Here is a 23,106-nt window from a genome sequence, read left to right as displayed (position 1 = left end):
TGGCAGCACATGCAAAGCCTGAGCTAATAAATCTGTATATTTCCTTGCTCCCTCCATAGCATAGCAAAGAAATCTTCTCTCAAGTCTCACATGATGAAGTGTAAAAACAGTAAAATGCAGAGACAGCCAGCACATTTTTTGCATTGGAAATGCCTCTGGCTCTGAAACATACACCTCCATAATGTGAGTTGCCCAGATCATCTTGCACTGAAGCAGATATTGAAATCTCATCTGACAGTCCACCAGCCACACATGCACACACACACAAGCATATACCCCCCCTCCTGTTCAGACAAATGCATCACAAAGTACAAAGGTACTGTTTGTCACATATGGGACCACAGAAGCAAAGTGTGAGGAGACAGAAGTGACAGGCCACTGCCTCTGCCATTACATTTGAGTGTTAGTCACCATATGCCCAGATACTTGGGCTTAAACTAGGACAACGCTAAATTAAACAATTTTATCCTTCATTAAACATTGTTGCTTCTGGACTCGGCTCTGACTGTAGTGTCTTCATGAGACTTGGTCCTCAATGCCTACTCTGCCCAAAATCAGAATTATATCAGGAGGAAGAAATGTTCTTGCCAGTTTATTGGTTAGAGAAGGGTTTTTCAACAGTTATCAGCACAGATGATCTCTTCAATGGCACATGCACTACAATGTTGTTAAATGTGTTTCATTTTAAAACTGAAGAAATTGATTTGCTGCTCTACCCGCTATTGCAGTAGGATGGTTTCCATGGATACAGTCTTATAGGGACTCTATTTTTCCCTTGTTGACAACAGTACAGAAAGCTAAATTCTCATCTTCATTGCATCAGCATAAATTTGAAGCCAGGGGAACAATTCTCAGATTTAACCCTGAGAGCAGAAGCTCTCTCCCAGTTTCCTTCTGCCTTGAATTTGAGATTTTCAGCGGAGGTGGCAAAGGAGGGAAAAAAAGAAAGGGAAACAATTTCTGAGGACAGCAGCATAGGCTGAGGGACAGGACATAAAAAACAAACACAGTGCTTTTGTGTGAGAAATGGGGAGAAGCCAAGGCAGAATGCAAACAAACTAACTGCAGCATCTTGTCTTGCCTGACACTTAACTGCACAATTCTCCCTACCCTCAAGGGCCTGGAAACCCCTCTTCAGGCAGGGAGCCTCCTCCCCAGACTCAAAATATCTCTGCATCCCCACCTCACTGCCTGAGACTGAAGCAGCTGGGAAAGGAATTTCACACAAAGGAAGCAAAGCCATAATTTAGAACTGGCCCTCTGCTTTCACAGGCTCCTCTCCTGCACCCTGATCCATTCTTCAAAGGACATGTCCTGACTCTACAGAATCCCAACCTGCAGCACGTTGTAAATGATTATGCACAACATGAGAATGGAGTGCTCAGCACACTATGAGAACAGACAGGCTTGCACAGCACCATGACCGTAAAAGCCTGTCAAGCTCTATTTGATTCCAAAAGCAACCACAGGGTTCCGTGCTCTGATCACATTAGTAGAGGTGCAGAGAGCGACTGAAGGAAACAGACAGGAGAACCACAACCTCAAATAAGGCAGGATTAAGGATACTTATGCCTCTCCCTCCAACCCCTTTGTTACATTTTTCCATCTCACAGCCAACAGAGGGGATAAAATGAAGCCAAGGTGGCTTCTAGGCTGCAATACAAAACCAGGGAGATGTTTCCAGAGAAATCAATGGCAAAATAAAATCTATCTGACTTCAGTAAAGATGGAAAAGGAACCTTATTTACAGCAGGACACACTGGGCACAACACTACATCAGAAATTTTCACAGCTCCAACTTTTTTAGAGTGACTATACCGTTTTCAGCTGCACTTCTGGGAAAAATTTGCTTGGGTGTTAGCCATAATTAACCCTAGTACAGTTGCATTTCTGAAATAAGGGAAGGTTGTGTTTTACACAAACATCAAGTAGAGCTTGTCAGTGGCAAGAGAAACTTATTTTTATACATTTTTAAAGATGTTTTAAAATTATTTATTAATTACTTTAAATAGAGGGCATTGCAATTTGTGGCTCTTGGAGAAATATAAACTCAATCTTCCTTCCTTTTCCATTCTTTCTTCCCTCAAACATACAGGCAAGTTGGGTTTTGCTCTGAAAAAAGCACTAAGACTGTTGCTATAGCAACCAATTCCGTGAAACCCATTTATAATTAAGATGGTGGTCAAACCACCCAGAAAATACATCTTCCAAAGACCCCATGTTTACATGTTCCAGAGTTATGAGATCAGGGCAAAGCTGGTTAGGTTAGTTTCCAAGACTGATTAGGTATTTGGAAGCAGTTACTGAGATAGTGAAAAGATGCCAGGAAACAGTAGGGTCGCAATCTAAGGCCTAAATTTTTAAACACTTATTGAATCATATTTACACATTTTAAAATACCCTTAGCTTTTTCCACAACTCTAAAGCTCTTTTACTTTAAAGTCACATAATAAAACTAATAAATAACTTTTCTGTTAGAGAAAGGTATGTTACTTTCTCCTTCTCTGTTTATTAAAGAAAATAACAGGTGGACTGTATGATTGAGTGCAGTCCTTAAAACACAAATTAAGAATGGATGAGGTTCATTTAAAAATGACATTTATAGCTGATTGAGGGTTGTGTGATGCAAATGATAGAAACGTGAAGGCTTTATGTTATTTTAGAGAAATTTTAGAGAGATAAACATCTGCACAGACACTTAAAAGGAAGAATTATTTTGATTGCTCCCTTGACCTCTGAACCTTACGCATTTTATATTATTAAAGATATTATTAACAATAAAATACTGGGGCAGCTTATTGTTTCCCAAGTAAGACTAGTCTGTTGCAGAATTTCAAACTTACTTAATCAAAATGCCATTTAGTCTTCAAAGTACTAAAAAAAATCCAAAGATGAAGCAAGCTTCTAAAATAAGTCCAGAGACCTGGCAACTTTCATTTAACCCAATAAAATTTAGTCTCAATATTGCTTGCTCATACGGTACTTCCATTTTCCTACTTTTTGTCTGTTTTCTTGGAAAAAACATGTTTTTCTCTTTATTTTCTTAACTGATTTACTAGCCATGTTCTCAGGTTTTATAACCAGTAGTAACCCCAGAACCCCAAACTGCAAACTGCTGCTCTGCAGTGTACTTCTGAATCCTCAGAAAAGTCTAGATTTCATGATAAGAAAAGGAAGGCTTCACCTTTCTAGCACTGAGCTGTCCTGTCTCCCTAGATCAGTAGGGTAGGATTCTTCCCTGAGCTGAAATGTGACCTTTGTCAGGAGTTGTGCTATCCTCCTTTATTTGCCAAAGAAAAAAAAGAAAAGTCTGTAATTGCAGTAACTGTTATTGGATATTAATTATTATTGGCCTAATTCCAACCTCAGCTGTAGTTTAGCTTCTCTACAGATGTGGAAATGAACTTCCAAGATGCCTACACTGTCAGACAGTGCTGGGGAAAACCAAACCAAACAAAAAGTAGTAACAGCTAGTTTCTCCATTTCTTTATCAAACAAATATAGGCCTAATTGATTTTTCATCTAGCAAACATAAAAATCTTTATGCTGAAAGTCAACAGTGAATAATAAATAATTACATTTACCTTGGTAATATACTTCTAGCTTCAGAGATAAACTCTGGCAAGGTACAACCAGTATCCTGTAGAAATGCACTCTAAAGCTATGTATTTTACTGCTGTCACCCAGAAGAGGCCTGGAAGATAAGGGCAGGAGACAAACGTAACAGAACAGCTGGGTTACTGAGAACCAAGTAAGCTGGCAATGGGTAAAGGGAAGAATACAATCCTCTGAAAGCCAGCATCACTTGGCTTGGGCAGGATGAATGTCATATACCAGATGGACTTTTGGGCAACTCAGGAAGCCACTGATATGATCCCAAAATAGAGATGGTGGCCAGACCTTCTGCACAGTCACTGTAGCTGAGCTGACACTGAGGAAGTTAAAAAGCATTTTGCCACCTTAAAAGGGGCAATGAAAATTTGTATGAAGTACTGGCATCTGGAAAACCTATGAGTGAAACATTAGCAACAACCTAAGCAGCACAATGTAGCTATCCTATAGGTACTTCTGTTATACTTCTCAAGATCTCATACCTCTTTCCTGCATATGCCCAGGGTACACAGGCAGTGTGCAAGACAGCTGGTCCTCCCCAGTCAACACAACATCCTTTTCTGTGATCCAGTGTCAGGCAGCTGCTTGAAGTGCTGACAGCTCTCCATTATTTGGGCTTTTCAGTGGGCTGGGAAAACCTGAATAGTGGGGAAAAAACAGATTATAAGGGCTTTTGGGAGGACGCTGAAGTAGAACCAAAAGTTTTTTGCATGGAACAACTTCCATTTGGCCTGGTCTGCTGCAGCAGCTAAGAAAGCCAGACAAACCTACATTCTGAGAGAACACACCATCACACATGGTACGTTCTCATGCATTTGCATTGTGAGGCACCTTAGCTAGCCCTGCATGCACACAGTCTGAGTAACTGCCATGGATCATGGAGCACTAACTGTAATTGCAAATCCACCCAAGTCACCCATGACTCCATGCAGTGCATGGCTGACAAAGCTCTGTTTCCCAGGGCAACGAACATCCTTTCACATCCCCTTTCACAATCTGCTTCCCTGACCAGCCATCGCAGTTTTCCTCATGCTATCCCTCATATGGGATAGAGTGGGCACAGACTTTGGCCCACGAATTGCAGTGCTCAAATCAGCTGAATTTTTCAATCTTTGAGCCTGGTTCTACTAATAATTGCCTTGTTAGTGATTTTGATTTCTGATGGGATTCTACATGTGTGAAAAGAATGAATGTTTCACATAGCTGCCACCTGGCCTGGAAATGTTTTCTGGTTCTTTGCCTAGGACTCAGACAACAGTAGCTTTGTTAGCAACAGAACTCCACCTCCTAATGTTGAGTTACAAGAATTAGTAGGTTAGTAAATCACCACTGGCCTTCTTTTATTATTTTGTTTAATAATTCATGAAGCTCTTGAAAAATGCTATAAATAGATATTTTAAATTAACAGACATTAGAACAGTATGTACTTAGAATAGATGAGTTAATATGCAATTCTATGGCACCAAACTATTATTCAGAAAAAAACCAACAACAGGATTCCTAAATATGTTTTAAACTGGCTTCCCCATTGGTCTGTAGCAAATCAGTTCAGCAAAACGAGTCTCTGAAAAACAGCACCACCTTTTGGCAACTGTGGACCCTGAGCACATTTCCTTAGGATGTAGTGCCAAATTTTCTTATTTCTAATCATCAGACTGAACCTCTTCAGAATTCTGTGCTACTGCCCTGCTTCTGCTGCCTCTTTCACCTTTCTTAGCACTGATCCCTTTCTGCAGGAGGGGAGGAGATGCAGGTCTGAAGAAAGTACTGCTAGAAGAAGCATTAGCTTTGTGCTGCCTGCAGGAAAGAGGTTGCAGAGAGGACAGCTCCTTATCCACCCCCCTCTGTTTTTTCTTGTATGCTGTTTGGACACAAAGCCACAAGACTTTCAGGAACATCTTCCAGGAAGAGATTTCCACCAGACCCTCTTCTGCTGCTACTGATACATCTGCACTTTTCTTGATTATATGGTTCTTTGCCTCAAAGCAGAGAGAGCATCTCACCCTTAACCTGACCAGCAGGCATTGTCTCAGTCCTTATTTTATTTAATTGGCTCAGGAAATCTATAGATAGGATTCTGTTACCTAAAAGAATGTCATATGGCAATCACCCACAGAACAGAAATCAATAATCTTCCCCTAATGGCAATTTATCACTCAGCACACCACACAGCAATGCACTTATTGTTATAATTAAAGACACAAAAATTTAAATTGAGCACAATACAGCTATGAGTAATGGCTCACTACAAACTACTTCACAGCAGAAAAAAAATTGTACCATAGAGAGCATACTCTAGCACCCAGGAAGAAAATCTTTAAGTTGGTTAAGGGCCTGACTATTATCAAGTTTACCAACATGAACATTAAAAACCTTGTTTTACCATTCATTCAGATATGAGATTCCTGAGTTTTTACAGGAACTAGTGACTTAGTTCTGTACACATAAGTTTACAGTAACATAAATATCCAAAGCAGCATAATCAATGGAAAAAATCTATTAAGTTAGTAATTGACACACAGTGTATTCCTTTGTGGTTTTGGGCCATACATGAAAAATCTCTCTCAGTGAAAATAAAAATATGTCTTCAGCTATAAAATCTGAAAAGTTAATTGCTATAACTTCAATTTCTTTCTTCACTTTTCCATCTGTGCAGTTCCCATATTACAAGGGATGAAAGTTTAGACTTAATTTCTAACGAAAAAAATTTAACAGGAATTACAAGATTCTGGAATTTCTTCACAGCATTTCATGAGGCTGAACTTACACCTTCCATAATTCAAGAGTCCTCCTGAGGAATTATGTTCTCATAAATGAGAGCAAAACAGAGACACAGACAGTTATGACAAACAGAAAGGGACGGATACTCTTATTAATAAATTTGACACTAGACAGCTGCATTTGAATATCCAAAACATCCATATTGGAGCAGATGAAAGCCCCATTCACCTTCTCCCCAGTAGTGATCAGGAGTGAAAGTTTTTGGAAGAGAAAACGGCAATCAGCGGTATTAAGGTATCTAAGATAAGGGCAAATAATTTTCTTGCCATTGTGTTTAATATACAGACATATCTTCCATTAGCTATTTAATCTGCATTTGAACCAACACACACTTTTGGCCTCTATGGCATTCTGTGCTAGGGGATTCTACAGTTTAATTTTGCATTGTATGAGAAAAAAATTACTTACTATACATCTACTGCCTCATCAATACTCCAGAGCCTGTTACTCCTTGTATTCTGTGAAATAATGACTCAACCCCTTTTCACCAGTGGTGTACCATTCACAGATCATGTTCACATCCCTAACAGTCAGCTTTCCAAACTAATAAACAAATATGCATACAACAGGATTATGAACTATTCTCGTTGAAACTCACACAACTTAAACAAGTATCTTAATATCTTTCATCAGGTCACAGCATATGACATCACTTTCTATCCTTTCTTCTCCAGCTTTTTATTAGAAATTTTAGTTATAAAATGTAGAAAACTTAATTCTGCTTACTGTGTCCTTCTAAACTTCTAAGTGACTTTCTGAAAGAGATGAAAATGCAAACTTGAAAACATTACAAATTATTCAGTTATGATGCTGAAAGTAGCCACTTTCATCTTTTAAACAAAACAAGTTGTCCACATACTGTACAGATCTGCTGTTACGACATCATGGCCTTTTAACTGATTGATCTGCTAGAATGCAAATACTTACTAAACACAAATTAGAACTGTGTCAGTCATCTGCTTCATCAAGCAGAGCTTCCCTTCCACAGAAGGTAAGGAGCAAGAAGAATGCCATGTACAGCTAACCATGTGTCAGTTGGGCACCCTTGCACTTAATTTCCCAGATATTCCAACCCATATGTTCACATCATTTAATGGACATGCAAGTTTACAATAGACTGTGTCCTAATTTTTGGACGTGGGGGAAGGGCAACAAAACAACTTGTGCTGTGGTTGTGAGATGAAAACAGGTCAGCAATTCAACATTTTCTGACAAAGTGCTGAGTGAGCAATCTTAATGGACAGTGAGGATGACCGTAAAACACAGGACAGATCCTTAGGTTCAATTAAGGACTGCAGATCCAGTGGATACTCTCTCCAAAGACTGCCTCTGTGAAAATGGAATACCTAGATGGCTAAGAGAAAGCATTCAACAATATTATAAAAAATCAGCAACATTTCTGGGTCACACATTCATACTGGCTAACTTTCAGTTGGTGAAGTAACTCTGTATGATCTGAAACAAGAGACCACCAGAGCTGCTCACATCAGTGCCTGAAACAGAGGAATGGAAAGATAACACAGAAGTGCTGTCTTCTCCATTCAGTGCAGTGCTGGGCACAGCTCTAGTGTTACTGTAGAAAATTCAGTTGCACTTGTGCTTCCATCTTCTTATTTACCTCTGGTTTGAGGCTGCTTTTAGAACAGGTCCAGTACCACCAGTAGCACCTTGCATGTTTTCATCATTAATCAAGCAGATCTGCTTGGATTCAACATCCGTGGCTCATTCTACCAGACTACTCCTAAAAACTGTTAGCAGAAAGACCTGCCAGCCTTTACACAGAGTGGGTGGGTCTAACCTTCAGCGTTAGAAAAAACAGCATAGTGTTTGAAAAGCAAAATAAGTCTATTAACCCACAGAAGGGTCTACAAAATGTCTAACCTAACATGAGGTTTTCACCTGGCAGAAATGCCAAGGATGGCTTAGCTTATTTAGCACTTTACAGGAGTCTGTAGGAGACACTTATTTCCCTTTAATAGGAAGGGAAAAGAGCTCATGTCTTAACATGAAGTATGCTCCACAGTTCATAGCCCCTGTGATCTGTTGTACCCCATCACTGGCAACGCAAGCTATTTGATCTGGCAGGAACCTACAAGTTAGGAAGCCCAAAGGAAATAATTTGAGTGTTTGCCCTTTGCCTACCCTAAGCTGTTTACCAGGGCATGTCCTAGACTGACTCACCATTTTTCCTTCCTGTTTGTCCAAGAGGATACTATTAAGTTAAACTCATGTAGCCATATAGTCATATTTACAACCCTAAATAACAGGGATGTAAAACCTAAAAGAACTTATCACAGTCCAGACCAAGTGCTGTTTTACATCATGAACAGTGCTAAACATAGCATAGAAGACTTCCTTCTCCCCACCCCACGCATGGCTGACAGCTACATTTACCAGATTCCTAGCCCTGACAGTTAAAAAAAGATGTTAGCTTCCAAAATTAAAATCACCTCCTTCAGCAATGTGAACACAGTCACTTATACTAGTTAAGATGTGACTCATCTCTCTAGTTACCCGTATGACATATACTGAACCAAAAAACAAATTTTGAAAAAAGATCTTTTAAAAATACACTAAAAAGATTAAATTCTTAAAATAAAATCTTACTTCTGTTGGGATCACCATTTGCTGTTTTAGCTTGTCATAGTTTCTTTAACAAAGAAAAGAGTAATCTCTTGCTGGAGTTTGTCTAACTATAAATATGAAAAACACATGCTGATACTTTAGAATCCTATAGAAACTGTCTTTAAAACACACTCTATCAATACAGATCCATTCTAAACTGCAAGCTCAAAGCACAAGACTTTGCACCATCAGTAGTTTTCCTTATAGACCTTATCAGACCATGCACGCTAAAATATACAGTCTTGTGTGCCTAAATTTAGAATTTAAAAGATCCAAAATTCTGACTCAGACTGTATATTTCACCTGTACATATTCCATTAAGTCAGACTACAAAACAGGGAAATTCTAATTACTTTAGTTCAGAAATGAAGGAATAGTTGAAATCATCCCGCCATTGAACTAACTGCAGGCAACAAGAAGGGCATTAAGTAGATCAACTCATCAATAATGGAATATGGAGACTTTCAACACTAAGTAGGTTAGTGGTACATATTTCTACTTTTCCCTTGGATAGTCACTCAGCAGCCTACTCACAGGGAACCCAGACTGGGTATTTTCTCTTCTTACCAGATAGCCTTCAGCATCACAAAATTTACCAAATCCTCTGATCCCTGTTGAGAACTTGTGGTCTGAAAGTGCATGGGGATTGAAGCTGGATAGTTGAAGGATATCATCCAGGAAGGTTGTGTTGAGAAGTGCATTGATATTGCTTATTATACATCAGCTAGGGCTGTGTAAGGAAACAAGCCTGCACGAACAATTCTGCAAAAATCTAATCCTGATTTGCTAGATTAAATGGAATGCCTCCCATCAACAGACATTGCGGAGGCTGTTGCAAATCCATGGAGGTTTTTCCATGTATCCGAGTGGGATCCAGATTAATAACTAATATGACTAAAATGTAACATTTTTAAATATTTATATGAAGCAATACTGATGGCTGTGGTACTTCTGTTTCTTTGGCTAAGAAAATACCAACAGAAGAATGGAAAGGCACTATTTTGGAAGTCCCACTTTTCTGCAGAGTATAACAAATGAAAGAAAACCTGTTGTTTCTTCCTCTTTTTCAAATTGTTGCCAAAGGGATATAAGCAGAAAGCTGCTCAGTCAGCCTAGCAGATACTTGCTGAATCTGTGCTGAAAAAACTTCAAAGTTGATAGAAAAGGAGTCTCCAGTTCAAAGTCAACATCATCCAGCCCTGCGGGAGCGCAGCACAAGTGGAAGTGTAGAAGCAACTGTCATTCAAAATTCAGGGCAACCACATCATCTAGTATCTTTGGTAAGAATGTTGTTAATTGATTAACAGAAATGTGCAACAAGATTCTTGCTGGGTACATTAATAACCAGCCAGGAGATCTGATAGCCAAAGGCAGTATAGAAAGCCAAACAGCTTATTAATCCCTGAAATCATTTACGTAGATGTTATTTTTACTACAACCAAGCTAGCTGGGAAAAGCAAAATCAAACAAACTTACTATTTCTCTAGGGCTACACAGATGGTGTCACCTCAGTGTGGCAGATCACACATGGGAAGACAGAGGGTCTCAATAACATAATAATTATAAAGACCAGATACTAGTCAGTCTGGCAATTTTAGCTGTTAAATAACATTTTTATTTGGGTTAGCATGGGCATCAGAAAATGCAGAACACATCAATTTTTTTTCTATTGATACATTTCACTGACAGTATCATGGTTACATTTAGAGAAAACAAAGTACACGTGTATCTCCTCAATTCCTTATTACTTGTGTTAAATCAAAACACCTATTATAAAATATGTCAAAAATTAATAAATACTCTAGAACATAAAAAATTTAAGTCTAATGTATTTGCCACCCCAGAGCACTTTTCATTTGTTCTTCTCACTCTTTTTAACTGAACAAATAATCTGTGTGAGTAATGAAAATAATCTTATTGTGCAGCTTTTAATCTATTATTCAATAGCTAAAAGGAAAGTAAAAATCATCCTTTCTATCAATAATTCAGCTTCAGTGCTAATGCAGCCATTCAGCTGCCCCCCTCACCAGGGCCTCATACATTTTTAATGCTTAGGCTCCTTGTTAAGAGGTCAAATGCATGAATTGTGGTTAGTAACACAGTTACCAGTTGTGGGAAAGTCAATTAAATAAAATACTCCTATTGCTAAGAAAAAAAATTAGACTGGTCAAACTGTAAAGGAAAACTGCACAATAGGGTCCTCAATGCCTGACTTCGCTGAAGACCAGAAAGATCAAGTGCAACTGCCAATGGTGCCCTGACAGCCCTGTCTGGTAAAGAACCTGGAGCTCTTGGCAGTCCCAGTGAAGGGCCAAACACACTGCAGCCAGCTCTGATGGTGTGATACAGTATGGAACCTCATTTAGCCTCTCTCCTGCAGGCACTGATAGTCTAACTGGATCCAAACTCCGATGCTGGGAAAGGTGCTCTCTCCAGAATGCTGTGGACAAATGTTAAACATCTGATGCCTGCAGTGTTTCCCTCAGAGGCAAATTTTTATTGGTTTGGGTGGTACTGTAATTTGGATACCTTCCACTAAACCTCAAACTTGGACTGCCTGAACCAGATCTCCTATTCAGAAGCCTTGGAAGGAAGGTCCATCCAAATGATGGATGATACAGAGTAAGAGAAATGTGGGAAAATAAACAAAGCAACAGGCATTTCATTTAGTATAACCACACAGGAAGATATCTTTGTGCAACATTCTGAGTGGATATGAACAGGCAAGACTATGCTTATCAAGGCCAAAGGAAAGAGAAATCTTGATACCTTTGAAGAAAAATTAACACAATGTGAATTAGAACCTTAGACATATGGACAAAAGGATTTTATGCATAGAATAGACCAGATGCAAGCACAGACTGGATATGAGAACAGAGAGAGGATTTTGAGTCAAAGAGCACTGCAGTGGCTTGCAGAGAGCGGGCTGTACCTAGCAAAAAAAAGGAGTTGGCTCAGGAAAATTAATTGCAAACATACTTAGACCAGTTTGGTACTTACTAATGATTGCTAAGATCTTGGGTTTTGACCCAAACTTTAGCAAGTCAGCAAATATCTCACAGATGTGCAACACAAAGATGACACAGGATTTACTGCAATACAGACTGAAAGTGCCCTGCAGACACAACCAGCTTGTGCTCAGCAATCAAGAAGCCAGATGCAATTGTAACACTGCTAACTGCCTGTCAATTATATCTTTTTTTAAAACGAAAAAATTTGAAAGACTGTATCGCATTCATTACCATTTCAATCAATAGCAGCACAATGCAGCACTGACAAGATTCAAATGACTATCCAATATAAATAATCTGAAAGGCTCACGATAGCTAGGGAAGGAGATTATTTACAGACTTTTTTTTATAGGCTTCCTATTTGGCAAAGATTTTGCACATGAGAACTTGTTCCTATGCATCAGACATAGGTCTGTGCAGGGAACTCTTTCATAACCAAAGATAAGAAAATGAACAAGCTTGAGAAAGATGTAATGGAGGCACAGAAAATTGATTTTCAGACTGTGTGACCTTGACTCAGAGGTTGAACATGAGCTGTGAAGCAGACAATGAGGCTGGGGACAATCTGCAGATAGCAGAACTGCAACGTTTGTTTGTAATCAGAGACTACAGACAAATTCTGACAGCCTGAGCCTGTCTCTGTAATCAAGTGCACTAGACATGTGATGATAGTTTAACTTGCAGGGACAGCTGGCTACTTAGACTAAGTACAACAGAGCTCAGACAATTTTTCTCTCAGAGATAACAATTTAGAATGTTATTCAAGCCACTTGTGATGAAAAAAGAAAAAAATAAGGAATATAAAATTATATATATCAGTTATTGTATCACATTGTGATACTCCCATTTGTTCACATGCTTACAAAATACTTCCACTAAGTCAACTTCTAATCTGAAATTTTTTAGGAAGGATCTGCAGACACGAAAAGATCCAAAGAAAGAATGTAGTCAGGAAGGCAGAGAAAAACTGGTCTCTGGAAAAGGATACCTAATGTAGTCGAGAAAGGCAGGAAGAATGGCTGCCTGACATGTGCAGTTTGTCACTGAATTACGGACACAGATACAAACTGATCTGTATAGCTCATTCTAAACTGCAAGACAACCAGGGACCACGTTTCTACTACTTGACTATTTTTCTCCATCAAGAAACAGTCCAACAAGCTCTGCCTCTTCCTTCTGTGCCTTTTCTGTTGTGTAGCTTGGGGAGAGGAGAGGCTAGCAGATGATGTTAGGTCCACATGTAGAGTGCTTTGTCAGTACAGGGATTATGTATTACAATATTATGCAGTATATTATGCTGGCTCAGCTTCTAAGGCAGATGCAGCTTATAACAACAACGAGTTTTTACTGTATAACTAACTTCTAGATTCTCTGGAAGTTACAAGTAACTCTGTTTAAATGAGGGTCTTCCAGCAAGATTACTGTTCGTACTGTTTGTCACTACTTGCCAGAGTGCTGATCCATGCATAACAGTGACATAGCAAAATCAGTAACACAGTCCTAGCTTTTGAGCTACAGAGGAATCTCTGCTCTACCTAGAAAACACAACTTTGTCTTCTTCAGACATCTAGAGTGGCATCTAAAGGCTGGAGAAGGACATGGAGGATGAACTGGATTTCTTCCCTGTCTAAAGCTCATTCTGACTCAGGCTGAGATTTTTAGGTCTATAAACAAGCAAAATGCAGAGTGTTTAGAGTTATAATACTACATAAAGATTTAAACATTAAGATCCTTTGGCCCTTGCACAGTTCCTCCTAATTCATGGAGCACCAGCATGGCTGCCCTCTTTCTATGTGGGTGGTCAGTCTTCAGTAGGACTGAATCTAGTATTGTCAGAAGTCCTGGGAGTTTCCTGAAAAATGTGCTTCTGAAGAGAAAACAAAATACTTTATTTTGTTGGTATGCAATAGTGTGCTCAAGGCACTAGCCAGAAATTATACATGACCTGAGAATCTGTGGTGACTGAGAAATTAAAGCCCTTCATGCAAAGTATTTTGTTTTTTAAAAACTGGACCAATATTTGATGACAGTATTTTAAAAACATACTTCTAATGGAAAGGGAATTTCTGAATATCTCCATGGCCAATCACCGAGATAGATTATTTGTCTATTTCATGTCTGGTGCTTGTGATGAACTCTGTTCTACTAATAGGCAAATCTTCTAGGCAATGGGGCATTTTTCCTATTTTCCTGGGAGGATTTTTTTTTTTTTGTCCCAGTAAAATTGAATTTTCACAAAGAGTAGTGTATTCCCCATCTGGATATCAATCCACCACAAAATTCCCAGCTAACTTCTAATCTACACAAGCAGCTGCAGCAATTAGCTCTGCATGATAATGCTAAAGCAGAGCTACAAAATAACCTTGGCATGAAGGTTACAGCAATTTGATGGCCAGACTAGCCAAAGAATGCTTCAGGGCATTCCCTCGTGGTAGAAACACCTCCTGCAAAAAGTCTGCCTCAATTTTCCTTTCCCAGTGTCTACTTAAATTAAGTTCACCAGCTATTGTTTTCTTTTGAGGGGGCTGGCTAGGGGATTCAGGTCTCTACTGGTCTCTGAACTGATGTTACTATTAGGCTTCCAGTCCTGACTTCCTTGATACAGAATCTCCCTTCCTTGTTCCCCTTCAACTGCAACCAGCAGGCATTTCTCCTCGTTTGGGGTAACTTTTCCTTCAGATACATAGTCAACTACACTCATCCAGGCTCCTAAGGCCCCAGTGGTCCCACATCATAACTTGCCCCTGATGTTAATAGCTCCCAAGACACTTTTCTCTCTACCAAAGGCTACATCAAATATTAACAGATTTCTTTAAGCATATGAGCTACTGATCTTGCAAAATACTCCTTCCAGCTTTAAAGGGCCGATGTTTTGTTGCAGTGAACAAATGAGTAGAATATGCTCCTTATGTAGCCTCTAAAAAACTGCATGATGCAAAAAAGGAGAATAACTGAAAAATCCAAAGCAAATACAACAAGCCTTAGAAATTCAACTGATAAAAGGTCACACCAGAAACAAGAAATAATCTTCAAATGCATTTGTAGGGGGAAGGAACTGAGAGTCAGGGCATCACTGAGACTATCCCACAGTTTTAATTTGCAGGTATAGCTGAGATGTCAGATGAAATGAGTAAGCTGTCTAGAAAATATTAAAAAGCCAGACATTCTACCAGAGAACTGGACTTCGCAGGAAGGATGGTGACCTCGGAAATGACGGGCTGCAGCGCCCTCCTGCACTGCCAGGCCCAGAACAGCCAGCACCAGAGCAACCGCCCTGGTAGAAGCCTTTCTGCTTCAGCCCTCTGCTTCTCCGGCTCTGCTGTGCCATCTTGTGCTCGCTGGCTGACAACACACTGCTTCATGATTTGACTTCACCGCTTGAGTAATACAATCTTTGAATCCTTCCGGCTTAAACTTTCTGAGACTACATAATGATCACGGCAGTCTGTGCCAGGTGACACAGCTATGAACAGGACAAACTGAACACAGGAATGCTGTATGATCAAAATTCTTTCTGTATTCTTGTGAAAGCTCACAGATGTTTTCAGATTTTTCAGTGATTTCAGGAAGAATTTTGAGTGCACAGCAATTCAGATCATAGGTAAAGCCTCATTTCTCACACTTGGACATTTCTCACAATTGCTGCCAGAGCCATTATATTATATCCTGTCCTTGTCCTCTTGGCTGTCAAGAAGCACGTCCCAGGGCCCAGAGCAGGGGACACACATGAAGAACTTCCCCATCCTGCTACTAACTCTTGACATGCAGGATTTTGAATATGCAAATCACCACCCTGCATCTTTTACTTACCACACTGCAAAATGGATATGATGTTTATTTCACCAGGGTGACAGGGCTTTCGTGTGATTTTTACCAGCAGAAGGGTCTAGAGATATGCAAACCACATTACAAGCTGATAGAAACACCACTCTGAAGATGCACACACAGGGAGCTCAGCAGTGTACATTCAACAGCAACAAGTCACAGTAATCCAAACAGTTCAAGAAGGCCTTCGCACTTAGCAGCTTTTCATCTTGTTTTTCCACATACTAAACCCCTCCACTGTTTTCAGGGACTGCCAACACTCAGGTTACATGTGGATTTTCAGGTGCCAAAACTCATTTTAGGCAAGCATTCTGGGCCTGGCAAAGAAACTGATTGTTAGCAAAAAATCTTAGGAATGACAGAACTTGGGAAACTATCTCATAAATTCCTCACTGTAATTGATCAGCCCTGGCATACAAAGCCCAACCACAGAAGCATACTGCAATAAGGACATGGCTGCCTGAGGCTGCTGTAGCATGGTCAAAGGCAGTGCCCTGGGTCTGAAAGATGCAGATGGGACAGCAGGTGTGAGAGCTCCCCTGGCAGTCCTGCCACTCTGGCTCCTGGAACTGCATCACTGTGCTGGGAGCCAGGTATGCTCTGGCAGCTGCTAGGCTGGACTGCACAGGGCTAGACTGGGCCAAACTGGTCCACCAGTTGCTTTTAATTGGTGTAAAAACAGCCTTCAGATCAAGTAAAATAAACTGCAGTAAGCTTCTGAATACCACAAATTCCTGCACTGCCCTGCCAAATACCACTCCAGTATTTGTGTTTGGGATTCTCCAAGGATTATGCCTCCTCCCTGCTTCAGAAGTGTGCCTGGGTCAGCAGAGCAGGCAGGAAGGCAACTCTTCTCAGTTTTTTTTGAAGGTGGGCACAAGCTGGGGAGCCATTTATGCTACTGCCTAGAGAAGCTAACAGACTGGTTGTGTACAGGAGAGCTTAAGCATGAGTTTCTGAGTAAGAATAACCACTTAAATATTGAAGGAGTACAGAATTGTCTTCCATTTATAAAAACTGAAATGTATAGATAATAAGAGGGCAGTAACTGTTTTTTACTGAAGACCTTGCACTGAGAACACATTAAGAGTGAGCTCCTGCTGATACAGAGGTGATTTTGGTGAACATGTTCCCTCGTGGGAATGTCCTGCCCTGTTCATCAGGCTGTTCTCCTCTGACTCCCGAAGTAACATGAAGTCACTTAGGCCCTGGCAAAGGGCTCTGCTGGGTCTGGAAGAGGACACTGACTGAACTCCTGCTAAAAATAAATTTGCAGGTGGATGCAGGTGGCAAATGGCACAAAGCTGACAAGTTAATCTAGACTGGCTTGCACTCAACAGCATGGAAGGCATGGCTCCTATTCCATAAAGAGCCTCCACAGGAAGTTCCAGTAAGAGATGGATTTTGATGCTAAGCACTGCAGTATTCTGTGACTGAAACACTATTTGCTTTGAATCAACAAAACAGAAAATTCTTATGTCATTGCTAATCTGTCCCTGGTTGCACTCTGATGGCAGCCAGCTTCTTTTTCTGGGTTTAGTTATTTTCCTTTGCTCACTCTTTCAACAATATAAAGTTAATAAAAACCAGAAATGTGTGTGAACACTCAAGATGTTTCTGCTTATATTGCAGGTGCAACACTAAAGAATCCACTTGTAGATATGGATGCTGCTCCCACCATGTGTAATATAGCATGACATAATAACAGGACCTTATATTGGTGACAGACTCCATGAGGATTTCTCTCTGAAGATCCCACTGCAGGTGCTGCAGCAGGAAATCATGCTAGTCTAACTGACTAGAACGGTTAGGAGTTCCTGACAACCACAGCCCTGAAGCCATGTTTGCAAATGAGTGGTAACTGGTACCCTTTTAAAAACAAAACAAAACACCAGAACAAACAACAAACCTTCAACAGGATTTTGAAAAAAATCATGCCATGACAAGGACGTTTAAGGAAAAAAAAAGAGTATTTCTGTCACATTGTGCCACACAGCAACTGAAAATACCACTATATTTTTAAAAACAAGGGTATATGCAGAATGAACATTCACTTGGGCTGCTGTGATGAGAGGTAAAACCATTTTCGGTCGTACTAATTTTTTCTCAAATTTTACAAAAATGTTTTATATATTTTATGGCCACTGTCTAACAATCTTAAAGTAAGTGTCTAGACTACAGATTACACTAGTATGACATGGTTTACTTCCTGGAAAAAGGTATTTTTAAACTTACAAATGAAAAGGAAGCATACTAGATTATACCCTATATTGTCCAAAGATATTTATTTGCCATGTATCAGAAATTATTGATAAGGTAAAGGTGAGTAGGGTAAATACTTGAAAATCACCATCAAAAAGATAATATCTTTAATTCTGTTTTAAAGGAGAGAAAACATGCTGTTTATATCCATGATAATGGTTGTACTTAATCTTGTACAAAGTCTTTCCAATTTAAAAACCAGTCTCAAAGTAGTAGGTAAGATACATGTTAACACAGTTTTCATTTTTTTGTGGCATCCTTGGAGTCAGTTTAACACAATAATTATTTTCATACCCCAGTTTGATTCTGGTCTTGGCTGTCTTATATGCTGAGAATAAATTTTAAAAAAACAAACCTCATGTGCTTTGTAGATGGAACCAGATTACCAGTTGTTCCCATGTGGCCATGGTATGTTTGAAGAGATCTTAACAACCTCCTCATCCAATATCCTGCCTCAGGATTTAAAGACAGTATGTTTGCTCTGAGCTTCGCTTTGCTGTCCTGGGGAAAAGTGGAAGAAGGACCTATGACACTAGAGACTAAAGGATGGGAAAAATAATTCCTTCCAACTCAACAGTGAGCTTACACCTTGGTACAGAAGCAGGTAATCTTATTCTTAAAATTCACTGAAGTGAATTAGTCTCATTTAGCTTTATTCATCAAGTACTTTGTCTATAGTAAGCAGAGGACAAATAAATACAGAGGTTCATGAAAGATTCTGGAAATATTCCACTTTCTATTGACAGTATCAGGCTCCTTGACAAATACCTTAGATGAGGTGCCTAAATGTTGATGTTCAAAGTTAAGATGATTTCTACCTTAAAGCATTTATAATGGCAAGAGTATATAATCACAGTATTTAAATCATGTCTGCATTTTGCAGAATCTGGATTTTAAAAGGGCATAATGCATCCAGACTATGTGTCTGTAAGATGAAATCACACCCCCTAGATATGGTATGCACTTCCTCACTAGTACTCTTGTGATTACCAAAAAGACGAATGTCCCCTCCAAAACCCCAAGACTGCCAATACAAGTCAACTTTCAGAATGCAGCTAGCTTACCACAAATACCTCCTTAAAATATAGATTATAGGTGCCTAAGGTCCTCTTTGGTGGCACAAAAATGTGTCTCTGAAGACTGCTAAGAATTTATCATTTAACTTATAAAAGCCTGAAATGCCAAGCGTTTTATCAGACAGGCATTCTTTCCTGAATACTAAATGACACATTAGATTTTGACTCATCACATACCAAACATAGGGTTTAACATTACAGAAACAGTCTGTTCAAATACTAATTGTTCCCACCCAAGTGATCCCTTTCCTTTTGAAATTGCTACTTGATCTTCCTTCACTCACCAAAACTCTTTTGTAACAGAGTGCACAGAACCTCAAAGGAGCAAAGAAGTGGGATTTCCCAACTCTGTAGCACACTGCACAACTCTTCCCTGGATTTCAGGTTGAGTAACGAACATTATGGGAGAAAACAAAGGCAACAGGAAAAAAGTCACTTTGCTGCCACATAGCAAAAGAGAGTATTTCAAAGGAGACTATTATTTCTCTTGCCTTAGAGGCACAGAGCAACAAATGATTTGTCTGTCATTATTTATCTCCCAAACTGGTGTCTTCTGTCTCCCTCTGCTGCTCTTCTCTTTTTAAGTTCTACTCATCTGTCAGAGCTACAGTCCCTGCTGCTGCTTACATTAAAAGTACCCAGATCTGCTCTTTTGTGGTCTCTGCTCTTCACACAGAGAGAAGCAAACAGCTTCCCTCTGTAGGAGTATTTCTGCTCCCATCACTGATTTTAAAGCTGGGCTCTGTGGTCCTGTCAATGCCTGGATAGTGGTTCCCATGTGATACCAGCCACAGGGAATGAGTGCAGAGAGGTTTACTCTTCTGATGCAAGCTGAGTTGACACACACAGCCACAGTTTCATGCTCTTCTGTTGGGAGTGAGAGGGAGGCATGTAGATTTATGAGCCACCCACAGCTGTTGAGCTTATGGACACATCAAGTTCTAGCTGTAAGTGAGACACACTCTGAGATTCAAAGGTCCTGGGTTCAATCCATGCTGCAAAAAGAGTAACTGTGGATCTTCATTACACACCACGGGAAAAATGCCTGTGGGCAGTCTATTCTACTTCTCCCTCTCCCCATGGAGTTGTATGACTCCTAGTGCAATGCTGGGGGAAGCCAAAACACCTTCAGGGCTTAACTATCCACCATTTAAAGAACTAACAGAAAATCTGCCTCCTCAAAATCATATTGAATAAGGCGTTTACCAAGATTGGCGGTAAACTAGTTAGGAGGAAGATCTTTAGATTAAACAGGTTGTATTTTATGTGCAATGTCTCCTTAGGATGTGAAGACATGCTGGTGAAATGAAGCCATACATGTCAATATCCAACTTCATATGCAGTATATAGCTGTGAGAAGAAGTTCCTTCAGCCTGCTTTCAGCCTAACATACAGTGGTGATAGACGGGTTTTTAAATTTTACATGGATAATACAGAAAATTAAGATGAATCATGAAAAATTTTGCCCAAACTTCTGTGGCTACAATATCCTACATCAGCTTCTATGAAACCGCTTGTCTTTTTCCTGTCCTGTTTTCACAAGAATGGAAGCAGTAACCAGCAGTGACACATAAGATCAGACTAATAATTAAAAGAAGAAAAATACCATCTTGCTAAAGGCAAATTCCAAAGAGGAAAAAAAAATATTTTTCCCTCTCATGGTAGAAAAATGTTCTGAAAGAAAAATATTTTTTAAAAGCTATATTCTGCTAAATACATCATTCCTTGACATTCCTTCTTTTAATGGAGAGTTGACTGGAGCTTCAGAGGTGTTTTGGGAACTCTCAGCACATAGATGCAAACTTTAGATATGAAGTACCTGAATACCCTTAATAAAACCCCACTGACTGATGTGAATGGAGAAAGCACTCACCACTTTACAGAACTGGAGTGTAAATAACCTCCTATGAGTAAAAATGTCTGGAAAAAATATAGGAAGGATTATCAGACCCACATGAACTGCCAGGCAAGTTTTCCATCCAAAAGCAAACTTCTAAAATGGTGTTCAGGTATTCCAGTCAAATCTAAGTGATGTGACCTTAGCAACAAGTCCTACAGTAACATTTTGCTTCACTTAGAATATTTAATTGGTCTAAGTAAGTTGGGAGTGTTTGATGGTGAGATACTACAGCAAATGCACAGCACACACAATAAAGTTGCAGGTAAACTGAGGGATATTTTAAGAGAACAATGTTATATACTCTGGCTTCTACTTAATGAAAGAGGACACAGACCAGTGGTACTCTTGGATGAGCAATGTACATGCATGGTGCATACACATGCACAGTGAGTGTGTAAACACGCTGAAAAAGAGGGTTTGTGCAAACTCATTAAGTTCAAGAATCAGGAAGAAATCTGAACAAGTTACTGTTTAAAAATCTGAGTAGCAGATTTAATAAAATTTTCAGTACATATCTGATTTATTATGTAACTAAGATACATGCATTTATATGCTATTTAACGTATTTTGTTAACTATTTTTCATATATGTCATATCTGATGTACATACACTTTTTTAGTTACCATATTCTACATTACATATTAAAATCACTTGGATTCTATGCTATTTTGTCTCTAATTAACATCACTTTATTGCTTTCATACTTAAAAATTATATTATCTAGCACTTCAAATCTGTTATTCAGCAAAAAAACATCCTCTTGTTTAAGAATAATTTATTTTTTGTAATTCCCAAGACTATATCGGAGACTTATAGAGGAAAAAAATCACTGTTTCTCTAATTCATCCCTTCTGTGTAGCAGACCTTGGCTTATCAGTCAACCAGCACTGGGAGAATCAGAATACTGAGATCAAAATACTACCTAGTGTAATCTTAACCTGAGGAAGTCAGTAGACTATCAAGTGTATGTCATTTGGGAAGTGGATTGGTTTCTAAACATAAGCACTTACTGCTTTGAGAAGTGCTACTTTGAATAAGAAAGGAAGTTCTGGCTCTCTGAGAAATCAGTCCTGATCTAGCTACTTAACAGAAGCTGATGCTTACCCTTTTACAATATGCTTTATAAATTAGCTGGTCGACTCCTTGAAGAAAGTGTTGATTTCCAGGCACATCTTAATGTATCCCATAAATCTTAACTGTCTAAAGAAATGAAGAAAACAGATTAAGTCTGGCACAAGAGAGTACAGATTAGAGTTTGAAGCTTAATGCTAACTATATATGCACATTATGTTTTCATTGTCTTTCTAACTGTGAGAATCCATTTAAGTAAAAGGATAATAACAAATACTTCAAATTTTCAGCAAGATGCCTAATTTTTTAAGTTGAAAAAAATACACTTTTAAATTTAATTTTCTGTAGTCATGTTTTGAGTATATCTATGCAGCTCTCATAGCTTTAACAATACTTCAATACAATGCAGTAAGAGCTAACAGAAAAGTTCCTTCAGTTGTTACCAAAAAGGGTCTATTTAAAAGAAAACTGTTAAACAGGAAAACAATTGTTAATCCATATTCCAGTTTCAGATTTGTTTACATCCAGACATACAGTGCGAGTGCCACCTGAACTTTAGAGCACTACTGTAAATTTCCTAACCTGGCAAATTGATTCTATGTGGTGCTGATCACCACAGCATTTCCACTTGAAACTCAGTACTCAGGATGCTAAGCAGGTCCCTGAAGAGAAAGTTTAGTCTTATATTGAGTAATTAAATGGATCCATTCTTAAATGTCTATCACAACGGCTTTTTAAAGCAATTACTTGCTTCACATTAATATAATTGCATCCATGTATTAATAGTCTCAAGAAGAAAATTGTAGAAAGGGTAGGTAGAAGGGCAGTCTTTCCACAATGGAAAACCAATATGTGGAAAGCTAGTACAACATGAAAGGCAAAAATAATCACACAAATATAAGAAAGTATGAAACAACACATCCTATCACTGGGCCTTCAGCAG

The sequence above is a fragment of the Chaetura pelagica genome, unplaced genomic scaffold (assembly GCF_000747805.2).
Source record: "Chaetura pelagica isolate M959 unplaced genomic scaffold, ChaPel_1.0 scaffold264, whole genome shotgun sequence".
NCBI lineage: Eukaryota > Metazoa > Chordata > Aves > Apodiformes > Apodidae > Chaetura > Chaetura pelagica.
This window is presented reverse-complemented; position numbering follows the sequence as displayed.